General features: G+C 37.1%; 1 protein-coding gene across 30 annotated transcripts in view; it reads left to right on the plus strand.

Moving 5' to 3' along the window:
* Nucleotides 1–23,108, plus strand: part of Stk33 (serine/threonine kinase 33) — a 144,506-nt gene that overhangs the window by 45,939 nt on the left and 75,459 nt on the right. For 18 of the 30 annotated variants that reach the window (XR_016538081.1, XM_090348219.1, XM_090348222.1 and 15 more), the window contains one exon: nucleotides 5,417–5,458. The exons of the other annotated variants lie outside the window; for them this stretch is intronic. The gene's annotated coding sequence lies outside the window, so the exon portion shown is untranslated. The remainder of the gene's footprint in view (nucleotides 1–5,416; nucleotides 5,459–23,108) is intronic. 30 annotated transcript variants of the gene reach the window in all.

Below are 23,108 nucleotides of genomic sequence, written 5' to 3' on the forward strand. Positions count from 1 at the left end.
AGTAAAAAAATCCATGAGACTCTTATTTCCAATTAACCACCAGAAAACCGGAAGTGATGCTGTGACTCAAGGGGTAGGACAGTAGCCTTGAGCTGAAGAGCACAGGGACAAGGCCCAGGCCCAGAGTTCAAGTCCCACAACCAAGCAAAAAAAAAAAAAACCCAAAAAACAAACGTAGCCTTGATTTCAGAAGGATTAAAAAGTAAATGGAGTGGCTGAGAGTTTGGTCTAGTGGTAGAGTGCTTGCCTAGCATGTATGAAGACCCAGGTTCGATTCCTCAGCACCACACACATTGAAAAATCCAGAAGTGGTTCTATGATTCAAGTAGTAGAGCTCTGGCCTTGAGAAAGCCCAAGGGCAATGCTCAGATCCTGAGTTCAAGCCCCAGGACTGGCAAAACAAATAAAAAAGGAAATGGAGATTGTAATACTAGCTACTCAAGCCCATGGGATCTGAGAATCACTGTTTGAAGCAAACCCTGGCAGGAAAATCTGTGAAGTTTCTTATCTTCAGTTAAACACACACACACACACACACACACACACACACACACACACACACGCACAGATACACACCAAAAGTAGAGTTATTGCCCAAGTAGTAGATTACTTGCCTTGGGAAAAAAGCCTCAGGGACAGTGCTCATGCCTGAAGTTCAAGCCCCATGACCAACACACACACACACACACACACACGAATCGGGAATTGTGAAGGGATAGTGCTGGTCTACAAGCATTGTAGAGGTTGATAACAATGACCCTATTTGTAGTCTGATTTTGCACTGAGCCCCCTATTTCTGGTTTTGGTTGTATCTTACTTTGATTGTAAATGAAATGAGGGAAAGCTAATAATGTAAGGCAGCACTTGGAAGTGGTTGGGAGGGACTGCACACAAGTGTAAGAGTTAACTGGATTGTATTAACACAAGAGGAGTCAGGCATTGGGTGGGCAATGAAGTTTTGGTTCCTCTAATGAGCAGCGGCTGTAGGAAAGTTAGCCTCATTGGCTTTCTGTGATAACATAGAACTCCTTCCTCATTTTAAGTAAGTAGTCTTGAATAAATAGCAAAAGAAAATCAGAACCTGCATTAGTAGTTACACATATCATTATTTACAAGGCTGTTGTTTATAACTAAAGAATATATTATTATATGATTCCATTTATTTAACTTTTTCCATATTGGGTCACAATTACATGTCCTTGAAAAATCTGATGTGATAAGCATCCTAAACATGGGGAGAGTGAATATGCAAATGTCAGGGCACACAGAAGAAAATTAAGGAAGTAGGTGGTGGTGTATCTAAAAGGCCACTGACAAAATTTGGTCTCAGACTAACATGGTTTGCCACTCCCTAGGGAAGTGAGACCTGGAACAAGCTTGTTATGCAAGAAGAAATCAAACTCAGGCAAGAACCTGAGAGTGAGATCAGCCTAAGGGCAGATGGAGGATCCAGGCTTAACTATTTAGTATTTTAGATTTTAGTTAGAGTTAAAATTATAAGAGAAAAGGAAATCGGACTCAAAAGCCATATACAAAGTGAGTTTCCAATAAAATTCTGAACAATTAATTATCTCTACAAGCATGCTTACCTTAATAGCTGTTTTGGGAATGCCTTCTCCTCCTTTTGTCAGTGGAAATCATGCCAACCTTCAAGATTTAGCTCAAATGCCCACTTCCCTTTATGAACTATTACTTTCTACCTTACTGAAAATTATCTTTCTTTCCCTTATATTGATGACATTACACCTTAGAGGGCCTTTAGCAGAGACACTAGCCAGTATTTTTATATCTCTATTCTGTTTTTTTCACAAAACAAAGCATAGATTATTACATAAAATAATTCCAAATAAATATGAACTATGAAGAAATGAAATTACATACTGCTAAGTGAATTTCTGTGATTTTCGGAAAAAGCTTAAGTATTAAGGAAAACTTGAATAGTTGCTAGAAATAAGGATACAATCTATAGATTATTGACTCAATAAGCCTACCATTTGGGAAATTTATTAGTTCTATCTCTGAGCAAGATTTACTTAAAAGAAAGAAGATATGTACTTAATTGGAACTTTGTTGATTCTGATGGAATCATGCACATTTAATCCTTTCTAAGTATCTCTATTTGATCATTTTGTAGAATTTCCATTTTCATATCTTAGAATTATTATATATTCACTTATGCTGAGGGATATATTTAAAATGTTTCCATTTTAAAATAATGGAAGATTATGGAGTCATTAAAATGTATTATTAGTCTCTGGACCTACTGGAAAATGTTTAAGCTCTGCTCCTATTTTATTTGCCTGTATTTTTATGATCTAAATGTTTTTCAAAATGTTGATTTTATTGGGAAAATTGAAAACATTAAACATTGCTATTTGTACACAGCTACAGTAATGAAATAATGAAATCAACTAGTGTGACATGAAAAGTTTTCAGTAAAAATGTCTCTTCCTATGTGTTTCTCTAGAAAGATACTTAATAACTAAACATTTATCCTTTAGATAAACATTTATCCTTTAGATAAATGCAATTAATAATCAGAACATATACAGAGAATAGCCTTTTGAAATGACTGAGACTTTGATGGCATTCATTTCAAGCTCTTAGTTTGACAGAAATCTGTTCTCCACATTTTCCACCTCTTTTGTATAACTTCTGACCCTTTATAGAATTAAATGGATTTTCTTTCCCACTGCCTTGGGCCAAAACACATTACCTTGTCTTAAATAGAGTTTTGCTTAAATGCCCTGTTGAGACATTTTATTTTCTTATCTCAAAGGTATCATACTTATTTGTTATCACTTAAACATGATCAAAATTTTGTTGAACTAAAAATCGGGATTAAAATATTAGAGTGTTCTGCTAATTCAACTTAAGAAGATTGGTCTTTCCATTTTGCATTTTATTCTTTTCTGCCTTGCATTGAAATTATGTGTATATCATATTACTCCCAATTAGATCAAAAGGATCAGGGATCTTAATATTATGTTTCCTCCATGGGGCTCATAATTCTATAAACATAGAAGTAGCCTGGCCAATAATATTGAATAAAAATCGAATAAAAAGCTGCAATTATCATTGTGATGGTAGTAACTAATTTGGTGATGAGCCTACAGATTATCCGTGGTAACTTGTTTTTTGATTACATAGAATATTCTGTTGGAGCATTTTTTTCTAGCTATAATAAAGTCATAGTACATTGCATATGTAAATAAGTACAAAAAAGCAAAATTCTAAGAAGCTTAATCATCTGTGGGTCTCAAAATCTTTAGATACTTGAGAGTTCTTCCTTTCTTGAAAGATCAGTGAGTATGGCAGAGCTGAATGAATGTGGCAGATCAGCGAGGGAAGCATAATTCACCTGCTGGATGCAGATGAAAAATGCATGTGTTGTTTAACATTATACCTCCCATTGCCTCCTCAAAACACTTAAACCAGTCTTTGACTAAGTTTGATAATGCTTATCAGTGCTGCAGTGTTGGAAAGATGAGAAAAACTGTCTGTAAAACTTGGTATAAAACTGGGGACTAGACAGCTACCTGGGCAAACACCTTGTAATTACTGCAGACAGAGGCAGCGACTCTGGGCAGTATACGGCCTAAGTGTCTGAGCGGGTATTATGTGAGTTGACTGCTGACCCCAACGTGACACAGACAGGATAAGATAAACAGTAACATCTAAACAACAGATCAGACAACCCAAAGTTTACATCTCAGCTTTGTCATTACGTTGTGCATGGAATACTTCAGTAACTTGTTTTCTACTTAAACTGGACAAACAATAGTAAAAAGGGGACAGTTGTGACCATTTTTAATTTCTGTAACTGGAATTTCCATCTATGCCTGTAGTTGTGTGTGGTGGATCATGGATGGCACAGTTAAAATTATTAATTTTTTTCTGTGTGCTCACAAAACCACTTCTGTCAAGCAGCTAATAATTCTCCTTTGTGTTGGGGTTAAATTATCACATATTTTTTTTATACCAATTTTGTCAAACCTGGGACCATGATCATTACTGGGCCATGAAATCAACTTACTAGGATGAGAAGTTTTGTGACAATTTTTTTTTTTTTTGCCAGTCCTGGGCTTGAGCTCAGGGCCTGAGCACTATTCCTTGGACTTTCTCAAGGCTAGAGCTCTACCACTTGAGCCTCAGCACCACTTCCGGCTTTTTTTCTATGTATGTGGTACCAAGGAATCGAACCCGGGTCTTCATGCATGCTAGGCAAGCACTTTAACCACTAGGCCAAACTCCCAGCCCAAGTTCACTTTTTTTTTTTTTTTTTTTTGCCAGTACTGGGCTTGAGCTTAGGGCCTGAGCACCGTCCTTGGACTTTCTCAAGGCTAGAGCTCTACCACTTGAGCCTCAGCACCACTTCCAGCTTTTTTCTATGTATGTGGTACCAAGGAATCGAACCAGGGTCTTCGTGCATGCTAGGCAAGCACTCTACCACTAGGCCAAATTCCCGGCCCACTGTGACAAAAATTTTTTAAAAGAAAGAATAGACAAGAATAGAATGTAGAATATATCATAGCTATTACTGTTTTTTTTTTTTTTTTGTTTATTTTTGTTTTGTTTTGGTCATGGGCTTAAACTCTGGATCTGGGGGCTGTCCCTGAGCTCTTCAGCTCAAGGCTACCATCCTACCCAGTGGATCACAGCCCCACTTCTCATTTTCTACTGGTTAATTGACTGGAGATAAGAGTCTTACATTCTTTAGTACCCTTTAGTGCCTGGGCTGGGTTTGAACCCCGAGATCCTCAGATCTCAGCCTCCTAAGTAGCTAGGATTACAGGCGTGAGCCACTGAACCTGACTATTATTGGTATTTTTAATGAAATGTTTGTTTACATATATATGTTTATAGTATAATATTGTATTTTTGAGATTTTAGAATTTACAGAAACTAGTCTAAGCATTTTATGGAGAGTAAATTATATATTTCTTTTTTTTTTTTGCCAGTCCTGGGGCTTGAATTTAGGGCCTGGGCATCCGGCCTCACATAGTATTTTATATCTGGTAGTTCCCTGAAATGAGGTAAAATGGAAGATGGCTGAATTTTCACTTTCTGCGTACTATTTTGATGTTGTGTGGATAAAGCTTCAAGTAAATGGGCAGAGACCTTGCCATTTTAGACACTCATTATTAGTCTGAAAAGGAGTGGTTAGAATGGAATCTGAAGTGCAACCCATTATATAATGTTTGTGGCTAGCACAGGGATGGATTAGCTGTAATTCAGGCAAAGGAAATAGAGAAGAGGAGATAATATACTTATATGCATGTGCAAGTATGATCCTCTTAATGATGGGGTACAATCTGAGAAAAGCACCTTAAGTTGATTTCCTAATTGTATGACTATCATATAGTGTGACACCTATACAAACTTACATGTTAATTAATGGTCAATCACTTGACAGGGCCTCTTGATGCAATCAAGTCCTGCAGTAAACAGAAGATAGGTGAGTGTGCTGTCATTATAGAATAACATACTATTGTATAATAACAAAAACATGGTCTGGTAAATGTATAAGCCAGAAATATAGCCATTTGTTATCAAGTATTCTGCATATATAGCTATAGTTTTACCGGTAGGGCAGTAGGGCTATACCAGCAGCACCACAGATACTGACTAATGCGTTGCACTCTGTTGTGAAAAAAAAATACTGTTATTGGGCAATTCTTTTAAAAAGGCATTTTTTTGTTTTTTGTTTGTTTTTTGGTTTTAGGTGCTGGGGCTGGGGCTAGGGCTTGAACTTAGAGCTGTTTTGCTCAAGGTTGACACTCTACTACTTAAGCCACAGTGCCACTTCTGGATCTTTTTTTTTTTTTTCCTGTGGTTAATTGGAGATGAGAGTCTCACATGAACTTTCTTGCTTGGGCTGATTTTCAACCAGGCTCTTCAAATCCCAGCCTCCTGAGTAGCTAGGCTTATAGATATGAGCCAAACTGTTGTTATACAGTGTGTGACTGTGTACACATTTTATAGCTGTGGAGTTGTGGCCTAAGTAGTCTTCCAGGAGAAAAACAGACTACAAGCATGGCTAGCCTGTGGTATATTAGTTAATGGGCAATGATCAGCTTTAGAAAAATAAGCTCTAATTTGGGGCATTGCCAATTTGGTGGCATAAATACTTTGATCTAGGCTAGTATTCAGCTGCCATCACGTGCCATCATGTAGAGCTGGAAAGAGATGTGAAAGCACATTTTTATTTTTAACACACACACACGACAGGTTAATGCCACCAAGAGCATAGTATAACATGGTAAAATGGGAGCATTTAAGTATATTAAAAAGATTTAACAGTGCATTTATACATGAGAGATATATTTAATCTTTACTAATGGTTGTATGTAACAACTGGATCTCAGAATTCTTAAAACTTAGCCATTCATTCTTATAAATAGATGTGCTTTAGTATATATTACCGATTCCTTTGGAAATGCTGTGAAGATCCTTAGCCTTATGAGACTTGACCTGGCTGACCAAGGGCTCTGAACTGCTTACACGGCTTAGGCATTCTAAGACCCAGGGTCAATAATGAATGTATTGGTTTATAAGAGCAGTACCCTTCAGCTTCATGGGAGTAGAGTAGAAAATCTCCCTCTAGTCCTCTGAACCCCACTTTCCAGCTCTGCTAGCTCTCTGTTTGGCAAAAGTAGTCTCTTGTACTTACTTTGTTATTGTGTAGAGATAAAGCATGGAGTGACAAAAATGTTTCCTATTTCATATATTCTTGGCAAGGCAGACATATGACTATTTTAACCACTAAGAACAGGAAAGAAATAGTTTTAAAGTCTCTTGGTGAAACAATTCCTATTGTAATTTGTTTAAAGCTGTTATATTTCATTTGATGTGTTTTTCTTTCTTTTTTAAAAAATAGTATTGGGGTCTTCTTCTTACTAGGCAGGAGCTCTATCACACCCCCAGCCCTTTCTCTTTTGGTTATTTTTCAGGCATTATCTCATCTTTTCCCCAGGGGCCAGCCTCAGATCACCATTCTTCTACCTAAGCCGTCTTGCATTGCCTAGTGGGAATCACAGATATGACCAACTGCCTAGATAGGCTAGCTTTGAGCAACATATTATTTCCTATTTCTACTTTTTGAGTAGCTACCCTGCCTAGCTTCATTTGATGATTTTTCCTGGTGGTAGTACTGGGGTTTAAACTCAGGACTCATATTTTCTATGTAGGCACTCTCCCACTGAGTCATGTCTCCAGTCCAAATTATAGTTTTTAAATAGGTCCCACCCACTTAAAATATAGGCATATAGCTGGGAGTTTGGCATAGTGGTAGAATGTTTATCTAGCATGCACAAAGACCCAAGTTTGATTCCTCAGTACCACATACACATAGAAAGCTGAAAGTGGTACTGTGGCTCAAGTGGTAGAGCCTTAGCCTTGAGAAAGCCCAAGGACAATGCTCAAGGCCTGAGTTCATGACCCAGGATTGACAAATCTATATATATATATATATGTATATATATATAAAAATATAAAATTCAGTTCAAGTTCAAGAAAAATATTAGAAAGAGGAAGGATCCCATGAGAGTCCTTTTTATTCTGTGGATAACAGGATTGCCAGTAAAGCAGATATGAAAGAATGAGGCCTAGTGGCTTATTGATGGGGAAACTTTAAAACACTTTACAGGGACTGGGAGTTTGGCCTAGTGGTAGAGTGCTTTCCTAGCATGCACAAAGCCCTGAGTTCAATTCCTTGGTACTACATTCACAGAAAAAGCCAGAAGTGGTGCTATGACTGAAGGGTAGAGTGCTAGCCCTGATAAAGCTCAAGGACAGTGCCCAGGCCCTAAGTTCAAGCCCAGGACTGGCAAAAAAAAATAAGGAAGAGAACAGAAAGTTTTAAGTAAAACTGGTTAACAGCCAGTTAACTACATAGATGTTTTGAGCTAAAAAGGATCTAGAGTTGCTAGGTTTCAGATAGGAACCTCTGCCTCCCTTATCACTATAACCTGAGTACCTAGTTCAGAAGCTCCAGGCCACAGTAATGAAAAGAAGTGAATTAAGTCAATCCTCCTGGATTTTGTTTTTTTTTTTTTTTGCATTTATTTATTTATTTATTTATTTATTTATTTATTTATTTATTGCCAGTCCTGGACTTGAGCTCAGGCCCTGAGCATTGTCCTCAAGGCTAGTGCTCTGCCACTTGAGCCACAGCACCATTTCTGGCTTTTTTTTTTTTTTTCTATGTATGTGGTACTGAAGAATCGAACCTGGGTGCATGCTAGGCAAGCATTCTACCACTAGGCCAACTCCTGCCCCCCCCCGTTGTTTTTCACTTTTAATAATTTCTCATTATAAAAAGTTAAAAAAAACTGACAGCACAAAAAAAGTGAAATATAACCTGCACAATTCTGTAACCCAAAGCCCATTCCCTTCCCCTGGAATGGTTGGTATTATTTTTAAAGACATTTCTTATATGCTTTCAAACACATGTAAACATCACTTACATGTAACAAGCAAGTACCACATTTTATTTATTTTCTATAAAAATGTTTTGGATGGGGCTGGGAGTTTGGCCTAGTGGTAGAGTGCCTGCCTAGCATGCACGAAGACCTGGGTTCAATTCCTCAGTACCACATACATAGAAAAAGCCAGAAATGGTGTGGTGGCTCAGGGTAGAACACTAGCCTTGAGGAAAGCCCAAGGACAGTGCTCAGGCCCTGAGCTCAAGCCCAGGACTGGCCAAAAAAAAAATGTTTTGGAAATCTTGTGACCATCTCTTCAAAAGCTGTACAATATTCTATAGAACAAATTAATTACTAGTATTTAATCAGTTCATAGGTAGGCATCTATTAATCTCTCTTTAAATTATTAGAAGCAGTAATTCTGTAAATGTTGTGTACATGCCTCTGTATACAGGCGTGAGCATTTCTTTTTTTTTTTTTAAAAGGACCTGAGACTCTTTTTTTTTTGCCAGTCCTGGGCTTGAGCTCAGGGGCTGAACACTGTCCTTGGACTTTCTCAAGGCTAGAGCTCTGCCACTTGAGCCTCAGTACCACTTCTGGCTTTTTCCTATGCATGTGGTACCGAGGAATTGAACCCGGGTCTTCATGCATGCTAGGCAAGCACTTTAACCACTAGGCCAAACTCCTGGCCCCAGGCATGAGCATTTCTTTAGAGCTGATTACTTCAAAAGAGTTTCTGTAGAATATGTGCATTTAAAATCAGAAAAAAAAATCTGTACAGAAGGGGCTAAGAATATGTTTTAGTGTTTGCCTAGCATATATGAGGCCCTGGGTTCAATTCCTTAGAATCATAGAAACAATCATGAAAGTCTGTACAGAAAATTTCTGTTTACCCTTCAAAAATGTTATTTTCCTTGTTTCAGTAGCAGGACTTTGTTATATTTTATGCAAAAATTGAGACTATGTTTACTGGATTTATCTACCTAGCATTTGTTTTCTTTTGGGGGCAACTATTTCCCTGTAAAATAGTAGGGCAGAAGTAAAACATCTGGATTTTAAGCAACTTTAGAATTTCTATTTTATTAAAATGAATTTGCATTTCTATTGATAATCCTATTGGATATGTTGGTATATTTATACTTTCCTTTGATTCTTTTTTTTTCTTCAGTTTGGGTTTGCATTCAGGGCTTCATGCTTTCTAGACAAGAACTCTTCTGCTTAAGCCACACACTCAGTCTTTATACTTTTGTTATTTTTCAAATGGGTTTCCATATTTTTTTTCCAAGCCAGCCTGGGCTGAGATTCTTCTATTTATGCTTACTAAATAGCAAGGATGTCATTTTATTGATCCAATTGGAGGGTCTAAAGACCTTTTTTACTTGGGTTTCTCTCAGACCACGATAGTACTACAAATAAACAGCATTGTACACATACACTGGGAAGTCCTCAAGCTCTCCTCTCTGGCTTACCTTGCACAAATAGAAAGTTGTTAACTTTCTTGCTGAGTTTTAAAGGTGTGTCCCCAAAATATGCATAAGATCTCTCAGCTAAAATTGAATAATTAAAATTGAGCATTTAAGGAAATTTCTTCTAAACATTAGGTGAAACTAAGATTAAGAAGTAAAAACTTCAGTGGCCACTCAAAGTATACAGACTGTTAGTAGCCACATAGAGTCCCAGAAATAAGTTGGAGTTAAAAAGAAATCCCCTATGAAATTTTACTTTCAAGACTTTAGTTAGCCTGTTGCTCTTGCCGGCATTATCTCCTGCTTCAGATACAAAATGAAGTTAAAATACTTGTCTATAATTGTTTTCAACAAATTCTGTGAAGAAAGGGAGGCTTTTGTAGGGGTGAGCCTTGAATCAGGTAGAATACAGATCACTTTATCAGCGAGGACTTCTGCAACTCTCTGACAATCAAATAATCACATTTCTTTGAGGTAGGATTTAGAAGAACTTTAGCACTGTTCTGCTCTTCCCAGTAGCTGCTAAGCTAAATAGAATTGTGGACTGTCATTTGCCACGATGAAGAACAAGGAAGTAGATTTTAGGCAAGTCAAAATCTCACCAAGTTTCTCTTCACTTGTCCATTCATTCATATTCTATGTACCTGCTCCTGAGTTACTGTATCCTTTTGTCTCATTTCTAGAATTCTGAAAAAATTTATTCTGAACTCAGCAGTTTTTCATTACTTTTGTAAGTATGGGCATACTTTTAGAGTCTCCAAATCTTCTAGTTTTGCTGACGGTTTTTCATAGCTTAGGTTTTAAGCACAATTTTTCAATCTTCATTTAGCTTGAAAATTTTGAGTCATTGTGCTACTGACAAATCTTCCCTTCACAAAAGCCTCCTTAGTACATCTATGGCTGCTTTTGGTTTACTGAATCTCTCTGATTCCCCTATAGAAGTTAATTTTCCAGAAAACTCTCTCCTTGGTTTTGTTATGGTTTCATTCCACATATCCTTTTTGGGTAATCTCAGAATAATATGTCATGACTTCAGTTGCTTTTTTTTCTAGGACATACCTCTTAAACCCAAATTACAAGCTTGTATTTCACTTGATCTCTATTTGTTTTGTTTGAGACAGTATCTTGCTATATAGTTCAGGCGGCTTCAAACTCAGAATCCTCTACCTTAGCCTCCCCAGTGCTGGAATTATAGGCACGCATCACCATATTCAACTTTCTCCTTATCTGTTTACCTGTATATTCATCAATTTAAAATATTTCCACTTCTAAGTGCAAAACAAACAGGACTGATTTTCCTACTCTGTCCATAATCCTGCCTTTTCATTTGCTCACCAGGTCATAGCTGATCATGTGGCTTATTTCTAGTATTCTGTTTTTATTTTAATTCTCCAGAATGTTCTCTATCCTTGATGATGCTTTCCAAGTTAAGGTCACATCTTGCTTAAACTATTTTTTTGGGGGGGTGGGCAGTCCTGGGGCTTGAACTCAAGAGCCTGGGCACTGTCCTTGGACACTTTTTGCTAAAGGCTAGGACTCTACCACTTGAGCCACAGCACCACTTCTGGCTTTTTCTGTGTATCTGGTGCCGAGGAATCGAACCCAGGGCTCTGTGCATGCTAAGTGAGCACGCTACCACTAGGCTACCCTCCTGGCCCCATTATTTAAACTATTGTAATAGCTTTTTACCTTCTTTAAAAAATTAATTCTTTTTTGTTGTTGTCACGGTAATACATAGAGGGGTTACAGTTAAATTTGTCAGGTAGTGGGCACATTACTTCTTGAACATTGATACCTTTTCTCATGCTTTTGTCCCCCTTTCTCTCCCCCCACCCCTCCCAATCATCTTTTACCTTCTTGTGTTTAGTCTTGGCCTGCCTTCATACTTCAGAGGTAAAATATGTTTTTTAAAAGCACATTTTGGGGCTGGGATATAGCTCAGTGGCAAAGCACTTGCCTAGGAAGTACAACGTCCTGGGTTGGATTTCCAGTACCAAAAAAGAAAACACACACACACACACACACACACACACACACACACACACACACACACACACCACTCAGTTTAAAAGCATATTTTGTTATATGACTCCCTTACTGAGTAAGGTAGCTAACAATAGTCATCATTTCTACTTCAAGGAGTTTTAAGTGTAGTGAGAGCTACAGTTAAGCAAGTGACAAAGTGTAGTTTAGTTTGTGATATAGCATAGGAAAGCAGACACTCAACTGAAACTCAAAATTTCAAGAGAAGATGATGTCTAAGCTGAGATCCTCAGCAAGAATAGGCATTATTCAGATGAACAGAGGAAGAGGAAGAATATTCAGGCTGTGAGTACATGTAGGAAAGTCTAAAGCAAGCATAGGATTGCAGAAAATAAAAATAAGCCTATTTATTGGGACTCTTTGTATGTCCTGTTAAGAAGTATGCTTTAATTTCAATGCTGATGGGAGCCATTGGAGTGATTAAAGAAAAAATATGATCAGATTTACATATTAATTAGACTTCCATTGCTAGAGTATGGAAAATACTTTGAATGAGTTGAGTTGGAGTTAGAAAGCTCTTTCACTAATCCAGGCAAAAGATGACAGTGATGTGATATTTGAGATTAGAAAATTGATGGTTTTAAGAGGTATTTTGGAAATGGAATGGAGTTGTCTATGTTAAATGTGGAGACAGAAAGAATGGGGAGCTAAAGAAAATAATTTGTATTATTCAGCTAATAAAGCTATTAATTTTGGTAGCTATATGCTTAGAACATAAAACTCTTCTATATATTTGTAAATATGTTTAAATATTAAGGACAAGGAAGTAGATGATATTTCATAATTTCCTTTAAAAAAAGTTTCTGAACCCAATAAATCTAAGTAGATGACTGTTTTCTTGGATTAAGATACTAAGTATAAACCTAATGTTTGGTCAGATTTGATGGCCAGTTTAAAAGTTTATTCGTAAAAAATGTCATTGATTTTTTTTTCAGAAGGTCTAGAAATCGTATTTTTGGACTTTGTATAATTTTCTTTGGATGTTTCAGAAAAAAAAATTGCTACCACTACTCCAAAATCACTCTGATATTTGTTGGATGACTATGTGGTTGGATATAGTACTGGTAAATAAAAATGGCCTTTGTTTTGATTGGAATAATTGATTTATTATAGTTTTCAAGACAAGGTCTTGTTCTGTTGCCCAGGCTGGCTTAACTGTGCTCAAGCAATCCTCCTGCCTCAGCCTCCCCCAAGAATCTGGAACTGTGAAGAACTTACTACTGTGACCTGAAATCTAGTTTTATTTGAGAAAATAAAGGAAATACTAACATTAGCATTATTTTTTTAAAAAATCTTACAGAGAAGATTTGAAAGCTCTGTAATAAAAAAAAGAAATAATGATTTCCTTTTAATTGAAGAGAAAAATCCCTCTGCTCCAAAAGAGAAATCCTCTCTATTCTCAGTTGCCTTAAAAAATCTTGAACCTGTCAGTGAAATCATCTAATCTGCTAATAACATGCCTAAGGCTTATTGCCTTTTCTGGGGCAACAATATCAGCAAATGATGTGCTCTATCGATTTTAATCACATTGCTTTTACAGTTCCATTGCAAGGTTTCAAAAGCTCATCAAATAAATAAATCTGTGGATACAGATGCCTCCATTCCTTGTGAACCCAATCATTAAAGTATTATTCCTTCTCAAACCAGTTGTTGAAGTATAATATAGACTGGTAACATTTTGTTTGTTAATAGTCTGTGGTCTTCATTAAGTTAAGATATCGTCCTTGATGTTGCCTATTTACATATTTAAAAATTAAAATTTGTATAAATGCTCTATTTGGGTGCCTTGTAGCATTCATAATTTAACTCAAGACAAGTTGCTGTGGGCTACTTCATCAAGCCAATTCCTTTGCAACTCAGCTGCACACATTTAGAGCTGATTCCCACTAGGTCATATTCCAAGCTTACCATGAGGTAATTAGATGGCAATTTGTAGCTCAGTACCCATATGGAACAATATTTGGAGCATGAAGTTGAGAGATTATGAATGATAACATAAATTTTGGATGCTACCATCCATTAGACCTTAACAGAGCCACATAGGAATAATAAAAGCCTTTGTTTAAGAGCTTGAATTGTATCAAGATTTTACATATATCTTTTCCTCGTAACAGTTCTGCCATGAACCTATCTAGACACTGCCTGGGTACCTGCGTATGAGGTAGCTGAGACCAGATGGGCTAAGTGACTAGTGTCTTGGTCAGACTAACATTAAAGCTTGGTTCTTTTTATCATATGCACTTTAGTTTTAAGTTACCATATCTACAAAATGGAACCATTGTCTTCACAATTCCTGATATTTTAATGCTCATAAATAATTACCAGTGTTTACTCTTTGGACTTACCGATGACAGAACAACATTGTTCTATTTGTTAATATTTATGTAGCTGATTGATAGTGGTGCTGAATTTAAAACAATAGTATCTGAGCATGTCGTGTTTGTAAAATAAAGATCATAATATTTTATCATGAAAGAGCAGGAAGCGTACTTTGGTATCACATGTTATTTTGGCACAAATTAGATATACACCATATATTTTATGGCACTGAAAAGTTGGCTTCAGTGAACTTGCCACTAACTTATCAAAAATTCACATGGTAGTAGGTTTGGATAGAGTATACTTACTAGCACTGTCTCCACACTTTTTTTTTTTTTTTTTTTTTTGCCAGTCCTGGGCTTGGGCTCAGGGCCTGAGCACTGTCCTTGGACTTTTTCAAGGCTAGAGCTCTACCACTTGAGCATCTGCACCACTTACGGCTTTTTTCTATGTATGTGGTACCGAGGAATCGAATGGGTCTTCATGCATGCTAGGCAAGCACTCTACCACTAGGCCAGACTCCTAGCCCCTGTCCACACTTTCGACTTGGGCAGTTTATATTTTCAGCAGACATTGGTGCCCCCTTCCATGCTGAGCTACACGTACTTACTGGGAGAGGTGGTGTGAGCGCCGTGGTGGCCACTCTGCAGTCAAGTCTAGCTCGTTAGGCTCAGGGTTGGATAAGTCCAATCTGATGAGCTGCCTATTATAGTCATTTTTTTAGCAGCTCTTTCAGAATAAGAACCTCATATTCCACTTTATGTCACCCACCTACCTATTTTGCCTGGTAGAATCACTGTTTATCAGTGAAAACATTTAATCATTCCTAGAAGGGATTTTTTTTTCCATTTTCCATATTAACTGAGATACTAATTTTTCATGTCTTTTACTTTTACCTTCAAGTGAAAACCACTTTTCTTCCCTCCTCTGAATCTGTAGGCTCTTTCTTTCTATGTGTTGGTATATCCATTTAGAGAGTCATTTCTCAACTTGTTTACCGTATGAACCCTTTTCCTTTTTGAAAATTAAATTAAATTTTATTATATTTAAGTAATTGTACAATGGAGTCGCCATTCAACAAAGCAGTTTATGAATACAGGGCAATCTTTATCATGTCACCACTTTCATCATTCTCTCCTTTCTTTTTCTACCCCACCTTTCCCTTCAATTTTCTTAATCTTATAGAATACATATTAAATTTTATGACTATATTCTCCCTGCCATGCCTTTCTCAACCTATTTCTAAGACTTGGTTTGCGTTTCACTTGCCTATTAAGCCGTTTATGGCCTCTTCATCAATGAGTAATAATGATGTCTAAGGCAATAGTATGTGTTTAAGTATTAGGTACTTTAGAAGTGTTACCTAGTTAATTCTTACAATAATTGTACAAGGTATTTACTATTTCCACCTTATATGTGAGAGAATGAACAAGTAGGTAGATCAGAGGTGGAGTTCAACTCTTTGTCTCTCACATTCTAAAAATGTTATATATCCCATGAGATTGTATTGCTTTTTTTTTTTTTTTGCCAGTCCTAAGCCTTGAGGGACTGGGCACTGTCCTTGACCTTTCTCAAGGCTAGCACTCTACCACTTGAGCCCTAACATCACTTCTGGCTTCTTCTGTGTATATGGTACCGAGGAATCAAACGGAGGACTTTGTGCATGCTAGGCAGGTTATGCTCCTGGCCCTTGTGTTACTTTCTTGATCTCATTCTTACATTCTGTACATTCTTAAACAATATAGTCATTATCACAATCATTATTGTTGAGGCTTATTTTTGATTATCTTTTTATCTCTACTAAGTCCTTGAAACATAATGTATTGAATACATCCTGTAGTGGCTAGATTCTCAGTTGGTCTATTCTCCTACGGCCCACTGGTGGTCTATGCTTGGTTCTTAGCTGTCTTTGGCTGTTCTTCCTGAGGTGGGGAGGTCTCACTAGTTTTCCCCCAGGCTAGCTTTATATTGTGATCCTCCTCATCTTAATCTTCCAAGCAGTTCTGAGCCACTGTTTCCAGCCAGTGAACTGCTTTTACCCAATCATCCTTATTTAATGAGGCCTTTTGATGGACATACAATGATAAAGGGGACCTACCATGATAAAGTGCAAATAGGACTGTTTCTACTATGAGGAGCTCATAGTTCAGAGAAGTAGCTTTTGTTTTATTAAATTATTATTATTTATGTTAAAACCAAAACAGGATTATGGAATGTGGTAGTATTTGTTGTAGCCTTACATCAGATATTTCTTAGTTAACTAAATAGTCTTGTGGAAAATTGCTGCTTTGGAAAGTTTCTTTCAGATCTACCAAGAACATTCAACATAGAGGACGGGTATTTTGTTAATGCAAAGTTTTTAATCAGTGTTTCACAAAGGCAGCAAACTTCTCCACTCTGCCATCAGATTACAGGTACTAATCCATTGTTAATTGGATTAAGATCCTTCAGGGTAAAGGGACCCTGTATTTTCCTGTACAACATACAGCTCAATGCAGAGCACGACCACAGCTTCATAGGGGTTCTACCTTCCAAAGTCTGTTAGCATTAGCAGCTCTACCTTCCTTTCTTTCTTTCTTTCTTTCTTTCTTTCTTTCTTTCTTTCTTTCTTTCTTTCTTTCTTTCTGTCTGTCTGTCTCTCTGTCTGTCTATCTACCTATAATTTTTCTATAATTTTTCTGCCTTAGCAAGCCCATTTTTTCACTCTTAAGTCTATTATGCTCTGATTTCATGAGGAGAATATAGCTTGGATTTCCTTTTCCTTACAGTGTCTTCTCATCCTCAGTGGCTGCCTTTCTAGCCAGGCTCCCTAGCTCTCAGCTAGGGACATTCAGTCTTCAGTTTACCTCTCTTCCACTCCCCTTGCCTGGAGAATTCTAGTTAGGATGCTTTATTGGACTGAAACTAGAAATGGGATCATAGCATGTGCTGCTATGTTGTTGTAGACGGTATGGTATTGTTCAGTCTGACTCTAAGACATGTACTTAGGTAAAATTCAGGTTGGCTGAGATGAATTTTAGGGCTTTAACTGGTTTGGTCTGGCTCATAGTGTGAAAACATGATCTTCATTATAATACTGAAGCATCCTCAAGTGAGTATCTGCTATATCTCAGGTCATACTTAGAAGTGATTCATTTTCATAGACTTTATAGGGCTAGAAGGAGCCTCAGAATGTTCTAGTCTATGCAGTCTCCCCTTCCAACTGACCTTCCCACTTTTGTGCAAGTACTTCTGGTGACATCGCCTTTCATCTTTGACAGCTGTTTTATATTCAGAAGTACTTAATACTAGATCAAATTTGGTGTATACTACTTCTTCAAGCCATGCAAATCTATTATTCCTAATCATTAGATCTATAAAAATAGCCTATACGTTTGCTTTGAGATGTCCTTCTGTCCACATGAACCTCTTCTTTCTTTGATGACTATTCCTATACATTGATTTTTCTGTCCTAGTGATTTGTGATTTCTGCTTTTGTTTTTCCACTAAATCCTCCTCAAGACACTAGAGTAGAGAAAAGAATCCATTTTTCAGGGTTTTTTTCGCCAGTCCTGGGGCTTGAACTAAGGGCCTAAGCACTGTCTTTGGGCTTTCTCAAGGCCTAGTGTTCTACTACTTTAGTCATAGCACCACTTCCGGCTTTTTCCATGTATGTGGTACCACGGAATTGAACCCAGGTCTTAGTGTACGCTAGGCAAACACTCTACCATGAAGCCAAAATCCCAGCCCCATTTTCCAATTTTATCCAGAATATTTTATCCAAGCTTTCAGGTGTTTAAAAATAATTAATTATCTTAATAGTTAAAGGAGTTTCAATCCAGCATGCCAATTTCATTGTACATTACCTCTTGATCAGTTGCACTTCTGTCATTCTCTTACCTCATCTCTCTCAACCCCAGCCATCCCTTTACCTTTCTTAGTTCCATTTTCATATATGTACATCACGCATTATGACTGTACTCACCCACCATTCCTCTCACCATTTGTCTGCATACCTCCCCTTATCTCCTACCTCCCTTTATCTCCTACCCAAGAAACAAGATGTGTCTAAGCTTCATGGTATTCATTTTGTTAATTGTTCAAAGGGATTTACAGCATGGAAGAGCCTAGCTTTGTTAATACTTTTACTCTTAGTATAAGCTCTTGGTACAGGGACCATGTTTAAGACTGCTTCTCCATATTAAATCTTTAATCTGTAAGGATTAAAATAAAAATTTAAATGCAAATTAAAATAGAAAAAAAACCTAATAGCACATATCAGCTATTGAACTCTTCTTCTTTTTATGGTACTGGGGTTAGAACTAAGGGCTTCAAATTTTTAAGCACCTATAGTACTTGTTATTTTTGAGATAGTGTCTTACTTTTTGCCTGAGCTGGGCTGGCCCGCAGTGATTCCCGGCAGCTGACATGAGCTACCATGTCCCACTATTTCTAACGAGATGGAGGCTCACAAGTTTTTTTTTTTTTGGTCTGGGATTATGGCCTGGAAGTACAATCATTTTTATTTCAGCCTCCCTTGTATGGATTACAAATGTGAATCATTGTCACCCTGCTAATAATTAACTATTAAACTATGTGCTATAATATAAAATTTAAATATAACTGTAAATTATTTTATAACACAATATACTCATTTTGCCAGAAATAGCAAATAAATAGTTTTTTTTAAATATAAGAATATAGTCTAGAAAAGTTATTTTGTCTCTCTCTAGGCTCTACAAACATGTTATAAAAGCATAGTTACAAAGTGACTATTCAGTCATTCAGTTTCGTTTGCATAAAGTCAGACAACCCATAACATTTTTCCTTTGCTTGAATAGAACACATCTTTAACTGAACTGGCTGACTATTTAGGTTTCTTGTAGATCTAGTCTTAGCAAAGTAAACTCAAAAATTGCTTTTGTGGAAGAAAATTGTAGCTAGTTACATCTCATAAAACCATTCTTATGATCATTTTCTAGGGGAAATTGCTATAAGTGTATATTCTAGGGCTACTATGTAAGAGACCTTTTTATGATTAAATAAAAGCTCAGAGATTTTCAATATCAGAATTGTTCCATTGACTTGCCTTAATGCTGAAGATAAAATGAAAATCTTTAGCCAGAGGAAAGCTCATGCATTAGTTAAATACTGACTTAATTTGAACATGTTTTATTTGCTTATATTATATCTAATACCTCTGTATATCCAATCTTCGGGGACACAAAGAAACATTATAGCAAAAGTATTTTTGGTTTTCTAATATATCATTTTATATCTAAAGCCCTGCTTAAACATAATTCCTGAATTCTATAGAAAAAAATGATTAATCTTTATAAACATAAAATTAGATTTATAGCATTTGATTAATATTATGCCTCTAAAATATAAATGACATCATTTGGCCTGTGTGAAAGTAAATTTATTTTAGTAACAAATCTTTCAAATCAATCTATAAATGAGAAAGAAATTTAAGTAAACATTTGTTGTATTTTGGTTTTTGTTTGAGCTAACATAATTAGAATTCAACCAGCCAAAACCCAGTTATATTTGAATCTAATTCTTGTTAAGAAATGCAGCTATTCAATCTATTATTTTAGAATTGCTTTGGTAAGAAAGCCAAACATCACTTTGGCAGACACTATGGTTGTCAGGCTGCAGAACAGAAATGAAACTCCATGGTGAGTAATAGGAGCCTGAGTGCTTGCTTGCTTGCTTTCTCTCTTTCTCTCTTTTTTTTGCCAGTCCTGGGCTTAAGCTCAATGCCTGAGCACTGTCCTTGGATTTTCTCTAGGCTAGACCTCTGCCACTTGAGCCTCAGCACTACTTCTGGCTCTTTTCTATGTATGTGGTACGGAGGAATTGAACCCCAGTCTTCCTGCATGCTAGGCAAGCACTCTACCACTAGGCCAAACTCTCAGCCCCCTGAGTGCTTTCTTAATATGACTACCAAATACCACGAGGCAGTGAACAAACCAAAACGAGACAAGAACATGCTCAATTGATGTTAGTGTCGAGGATGCTATGATGATGATCTATTGAGATCTGATGAAACATAAAGGAACTGCTTTCTGAATAAAACGACAGAAAGAATAGCTGCTTTTAGATTTGTCCCTCACATCCATCTTAAAATGGAAAACTTATTCATTTGTTTATTTAATCATTTTTACAGGATATATGGAGGTTTGCAGCATCATGTTATGGAACACATATAGAGTGAAGTGACTATTAAGTAAATCAGACTAACATGTGTAAGCTCACATAGTTGCTCTTTGGTGATAAGAGTAACTAGAATCTACTCGTTTAACAAAATTCCTTAATATGATTTTATTAACTTTAGTTTCCACGTTTATATTAAATCTCTATACTTATGCTACATACCTTGTATCCTTGACTTATATTTCCCCATTTTCTTGCCACCATATTAATCGTCATTTCATGCTTCATCTCTGTGTATTTGATCTAGAAAAAAACCCTTATATCTAAGCAAGATTATTTGGTATTTTTTCTTTTCTATATTTAGGCTATTTTATATAGCATAGTGTCCTCCAGGTTCATCTTGTCATGGCAAATAGCAGACTGTCCTTTTTTAAAGGCTGAATTATATTCATATATCACAATTATATTCATATATCACAATTTATTTATCTGTATATCTGTCAGTGGACATTTTGGTAATTTCCATATACTGACTATTTTGAATAATGCTGTAATAAACATAGTAGAAAAGAGATATTTAGGAGCTGGGACCTAATCTCCTTTGAGTTTATGCCCAGAGGAGATTGCTGAGTCATAGGATAGTATTCTTTTTAATATTTTTCATGACTGCATGGTACCTTTCATACTGGGTGTATTGCAGTACCTCCCCAACATTTGCCATCTTTTTTTCTCTTTTAAATAACGCTGGTTCTTCTGAGTGTAGGAAGATATATCATTATGGCTTTCACTTACATGTCCCTTACGATTAGTGATGCTGAGCACCTTTTGTATACTTGTCCGGGTTCCTGTCTTTAGTGGAGACTTTTCTATAGGCTCTTTACTCATTTTAAAATATTTTTGTATAATAATGATGGGATTAAGGAAGTAATTACTAACCTTCCGAGAAAGAAAAGCCCAGGATCAGATGGCTTCACAGATAAACTCTACCAAACAATCTAAAATAATTATCGCCTGTATTTCTAAACACTTCCCAAAAGTAGAGGTAAAGGGCTAGGTGCTGATGGCTCTTGTCAGTGTCCTGAGTTGAAATTACAGACATCTGAGAAGTCAACCTGGGCAGTAATGTCCATGAGACTTAGCCACCCAAAGCTGGAAGTGGAGCTGTGACTCAAGTGGTAGAACTCTAGCCTTGAGCACAATAACTCAGGGACAGGGCCGGGAGTTTGGCCAAGTGGTAGAGTGCTTGCCTAGCATGCACGAAGACTTGGGTTCGATTCCTGGGTACCATTTACTTAGAGAAAAAGCAGAAAGTTGTGCTGTGGCTCAGGTGGTAGAGCTCTAGCCTTGAGAAAGCCCAAGGACAGTGCTCAGGCCCTGAGTTCAAGGCCCAGGGCTGGCAAACAAACCCTCCAAACTTAGAGACAGTGTCCATGCCCAGGATCCGCCCCCCTCTCTCATCTCCAATTAACCACTAGAAAAAAAATGGGAAGTGGGGCTGTTGCTCCAGGGGTAGGGCAGTAGCCTTGAGCTGAAGAGCTCAGGGACAGTGTCTAGACCCAGAGTTCAAGCTCCAAGACCCACAAAAAAAAGAAAGAAAAGAAAAGAAAGCATGAATAAATGGAAAGATACCCCATGCTCATGGATGGGTAGAATTAATATTACTTTAAAAAAAAGCCTATGCGACCCTGAGCAACATACAGATTTACCACAATCCCTATCAAAATTCCAATGACATTCTTTAAACAATAGTAACATTTATATGGAAATAAAAATAGCTAAAATATTAAGGAAGAAGAGGCCTTATAATTCCTGATTTAAAATTACAATATAAAGCCAGGTTCTGGTGGCTCACACCTGTAACCCAGCTACTCAGGAGGCTGAGATCTGAGGATTGAATCTTGAAGTATCCCAGGCAGAAAAGTCTCCATGAGACTCTTGTCTCCAATTAACTACTCAAAAACTGGAAGTGATGCTGTGGCTCAGAGTGGTAGAACCTTGCCTTGAGCAAGAGAGCTCAAGGATGGCACACAGACCCTAAGTTCAAGCCCCACCACTGTCAAAAAAAGATATTATAAAGCTATAGTATTCAAAACAGAATACTAGCATAAATCATCCCAGAACAATGCAGAAATAGAGATCGGAAATATGTCTAAATAGTCAACTAGTTTTTGGCAAAGGCGCTGGGCATAGAAATGGTTACTCTTATCAATAAATGCTGATGAGAAAATGTGTGACATACAATTGGATGAAACTGCACTCATCTTTCTCACAACCATACACAAAAAAAATTAATTCAAAATGGACAAAGATCAGCTGGGTATGTTGGCTCATACCTATAATCCTAGCTACTCAGGAGGATGAAATCTGAGGATTGCGGTTCAAAGCCAGCCCGGGCACTAAAGAACCTTAGACTCTTATCTCCAATTAATCACTAGAAAATGGAAAGTGGCACTATGGCTCAAGGGGTAGGGCAGTCGCCTTGAGCTAAATAGCTTAGGGACAGCACCCAGGCCCAGAGTTTAAGACCCATGACAAAATAAATAAATAAATAAATAAAAATCTCAGTGGAAGAGCCCGAACCATATAACTCCATGGAAGAGAACATGAAGGAAGCTCTTAGACACTAGCCTTGGCAATGGTTTTTATGAGATACCACACCAAAAGCTCAGGCATGTTTATCCAGAAAGTAAGTTGCACTATATAAACTGAACAGCTA

The sequence above is a fragment of the Megascapheus bottae genome, chromosome 16, assembly GCF_031878675.1.
Source record: "Megascapheus bottae isolate mThoBot1 chromosome 16, mThoBot2.hap1, whole genome shotgun sequence".
NCBI classification, from domain to species: Eukaryota; Metazoa; Chordata; class Mammalia; order Rodentia; family Geomyidae; genus Megascapheus; species Megascapheus bottae.